Source organism: Pygoscelis adeliae, unplaced genomic scaffold (assembly GCF_000699105.1).
Source record: "Pygoscelis adeliae isolate BGI_AS28 unplaced genomic scaffold, ASM69910v1 Scaffold63, whole genome shotgun sequence".
In the NCBI taxonomy this organism is placed as follows: Eukaryota; Metazoa; Chordata; class Aves; order Sphenisciformes; family Spheniscidae; genus Pygoscelis; species Pygoscelis adeliae.
The window spans coordinates 1,427,689-1,431,941 of NW_008824414.1; positions in this window are offsets into that span (position 1 = coordinate 1,427,689).

Genomic DNA, 4,253 nt, shown 5'->3' on the forward strand with positions numbered 1-4,253 from the left:
CCACACTGCTGGGAAAAGCCAGGACTTAACCTTGCTTGCAGACGCCTTTGTACAAAGCATTTTTTCATAAAAGTTCCCACAATCTGGGAGCTTCTGTGTGCAAACGTGCGGGCATGCTGCATGCGTGAGAGTGCTGGTTGTGGGAGGAGGACGGCTCTGGAGGGACTGGAGCAAGCGGCTTGTTGGGTCTTGACTGAAAATTGAAAATTATTAAATGCTACAGTTGAATTCCCTATATCTCTCAGTGTATAAAGCAAAGGCTAACCGTGCTTATATGTGAGCGTGTGTATGCTTACATTAGCGTCTGCACCGAGTGTGGCAGTCAACATCAACTGACTCTAAAGTACCCGTTTTGGTGTTAGCCTAAACCAGTACAAACCATTGGCCCTGCCAGTTTATACACGCTCAGGAGCTGCTGTCTTGTTATCTTGGAGCATATAAATATTCTCATAGAAACTAGACTCTCCTTCTGTGTGCTGAGTTTAGATTGATATGCGACAGATTAAAAAAAAAAAATACTAGCCAAAGCTAATTCACTGCAGAAGAGTGGTTTGGGGAGATAACATCTTATATTCCTGCCGTTTAATTAAAACCAGATTTTTATTTGCCATACCTTTTAATTAAAGAGGAACAAGATATTTGCCCTCCTAAGGCATCTGGTTGAGTTTATGAAATCTGGGGGGGGGTGTTGTTATTTTTCATTTTAGTTTGAGATTCAAATGCACCGATCCACTCCACCACAGCTTTTATCGAAGGGAGGCTAGACAGCTTTCTCCTCAACTCTGGAGGCAGAGAGACATTCCCCTCCGGATTCAAGCTGATCTGCTCACAAAGCAGGAAAAAAAAAAGCCCTCCCTGCAGCTGTGAACTTGAGCTAGCAATAAGTAGTAAGGTAACAGAAATCACAAAGCAAAAGAACAGGAAAAAAAGAAAATTTGAGTAAGCCAAAAACCCCTTCCATTGCTGTTTATTCATGGTCTTAAATTTATTTAAGAAGTGAGAGAAAGTATTTTTTAAAATACTTATTTTGCATTCATGTGCTAGCAAAGAATTAAAACAAATACCCTGAATACTTGTTCAAGGCAGTTTTCTAACTGTTTTTATTGCTTTCGAAAGATCAGTATTTGTATTAGTTAGGAATTTGGTCTCACTCCTAACTATTTGTGCTAAACACCTTCAGAAGAGAGGGTGCTCAGCTCTTCCTTAGATAATGTTCAGTTTTACAAACTCTCTCAAAAGATAAGGGCAGCACATTTTAACATCAAAATAACCAAGGTTAAGACTGCTACAGATTTTACTTGAATGTTCCAAGAGCAAGTTATCTTGATAGGGTGCAGTTCTTCCTCTGCGGCACTTAAGATACCTTGAAAGTCGGTAATTTATAATTTTTTTTTTATCAGCAAAACTTTAAAGGGTTTGCTGACTTCTTTCACTGATTTAATTTTGCAGTTTTATAGGATGTTTAAGTTACTATTGATTTTTAATGTTATTAATTCAATTCACTGGGAAGATACCAACCGCGTATTACTTTCATTTTGCGAAGCAGTTCAGTTTCAGCGCTGGCTCGCAGTCGCATGTTTTGCTGACGTTTTACCCCATGGAGAATAGCTGGGCTGTTGAAGAGCTGTGCCAGGATCGGTTCATGAAGATGTAAGAGTCAGTAGAAGAGTATAATGTGGAAAAGGAAAATAAAGTTCTTGAAAGACCTTTTCTGATTTTTGTTTGGCTTGAGGATTTTTCACCCCCTGGAAGCAGATCCGTCATTCTGCTGGGGCAGTGTAATGTTTCTAAACCTGAAGTTTTCATACTGTCATGATGCTGCAGAAATCCTAGCCCGTGGTGTCAGAAGGATAGTTAGATAGTGTCTATTGGAAACTTACTGATAATATGGATTACCTTCCTGGAAAAGGTTGATTTAAGAGTGCAGCACGTGTTTCAACAGCAGAAAGGAAAACTGATGTTTTCCTTTAAATGTAAGGTGTCGATCCATCAAAACACAGGAGTCTATCCTTTGTACTAATACTTGCTGAAATCAGCTCAACCTAAACACACGCTTATATTTAGGCATGCACTTCATCATTTTCCTGGGCTGCTGGAGTGGGATTAAAGAGCAGAAATGCTGCAAACAAGCCTGTTAGGTGGGCAAAAATCTGTGCAAAGGCTTGTGCTAGCTGGAAAGTCTGCCTCAGTATTGCAAGCTTGCTATTGCAAACTTGTCTTGCTGTATCACCCAAGACTCTTAAATACGGTGGTGACTTTGGGTGGGTTGGTGTGTACCTCCACAGGAGGAGGGAAATGTGGGATGAGGGAAATGAGTATGGTATTAGAAGTATCTGATGTGATTTAGACAGCGTGAGGAGAGAGGTGCTTGCAGCAGGGAGTGTGCAAGTCGAAAGCCTTGGGAATTGCAGGTCTGAAATGCAGGTACCTGAATAATGAGAGGATTTGATGTTTGTTGAAAACCAGGTCTCAGATTAGCTCACTGGTTGGGTCTAGTGCTATAACATCCAATAATGGTTGCTACAGTTCATATAACTTTATCGTCCTCCAGAGAACTGTGTAAATGTTAGCTCGGGAAATCTCTCTTGCACGCTCAAGCAGGATGTGTGTGTGCGTGCACGCCTGCGTGCGATTCAGCGTAGGGGGTATCAGGATCAGGTTCCTCTCTGAGGAGCTTTGTGGCCATTTAGCAAAAGTCCCTCTCTGGGAATCCCAGCTTAAATCTTGCTCCGTGATCTAGGAAATGGGTTTTTGATAAGCCTCATCTGAGATCATGATTTGTCACTGGAGGGGCAGTCAAGAAGGAAACCTGCTGGGCACTGAAATGGTGTGAAAACACTTGCTGCAAGGAAAGGTCCACCAGGCTGATGTCACTTCATGACTGATAATTGCTGATCTCTGTATGTGAAGTTTTATTATTCCCTCTTCTCCTATCCCACATTTCCATGAGACAGGGATGCATACATGAGTGCATGTGCGCACTCCAAATAGCGAAACCTGTGATTGCCCTTCCCATTGCTTTGCTCCATTTTCATCTGTGTACAGCAGTGTCTAACGGGAACTGCTTGGGCTAAAATTTTCCATGCTTGGTGTCTGCCTCAGCTTGATTATTTTTGGAAAGTGCTTTTGGAGGAGATGGCTTAGCCATTTGTGAGACTGTGATGAGAGAAAGAGGCATCTCGCCACAGGGCAGGCAGTCTCCAGGACCAGAGCAGGGTGTGCAGGGAACGGCATGCTGCTTTCTGGAGATGTTCAAGATCAGTGGATGCTCTGTCTGTAGACTATGTGTGCCAGCTTGTGCCATCTTGACTTCCCCGGTTGCTGTGCAAGTACTACACTGATGTTTCTGAGGACTGAGACACTGCAGACGGGAGCATTGTGAGGCTAAATAATATTTCAGGCTCTTTCTCTATGTAAGATTTGCAAATCAGGACTTGGAGAGAGGGCAGAAAGATTCATTAAAATGGCTTCAGAAAGATAAAACACATGGGATTTGATTGAAGAGGCATAAACCATAATCTAATTGCAGAGATAGAGAGCTATGCATACACTTCATCTGTATTTTTTTAACAGCCATTTCTGTTTGCTATGTTCCCCGAGGTGATCTGCTTTGCTGGGGCTGACCGGGAGCAGGGTTGCTCTCAGGGTCATCCTCTGCTTCTGGAAGAGCGAGATTTTAATCTTGTACCACGAGAGGGCAGTGCCTGCAGCTGGATTTCCCTCCGCTCAAACACCCTCCGGGTACGCGGGCTTCGATTGTTGGTGCAAAATAATATCTGATTTTGTTCCCTCCCCCGCCCCCTTTTTCCCCTCTCCTGGCAAGAAATTACTTTTGAGATTGGAATCACTTTGGCTCTGGTGTTTCCCTGTTCAAATGCACTCGGACTTAAGCAATCAGACTGGGTGGGAGTGGGAGTCACCTAAAATTAGACACAGTGGTTGTAATTGCACTTTGTTCCCACAAAAGGAGCTGATGTGGCTTGGGAGGCTCTTCCCAAAGGTCAGAGCTTGCTGGTAACCCCTTTGGCAATATTCTGGGTCCATACACACGGATTTATTGAGGGTACCCAGTTGGGAAAGGAGGGCAATGTGTTGGATTGTTGTAAGGGGACTTCCACAAGGCATTTAGGATGCTGACTATATATATATTGTGGGTGTCGGTCTCTTCTCCCAAGTAACTGGTGAAAGGACGAGAGGAAATGGCCTCAAGTTGCGCCAGGGGAGGTTTAGATTGGATATGATTCTATGATTCT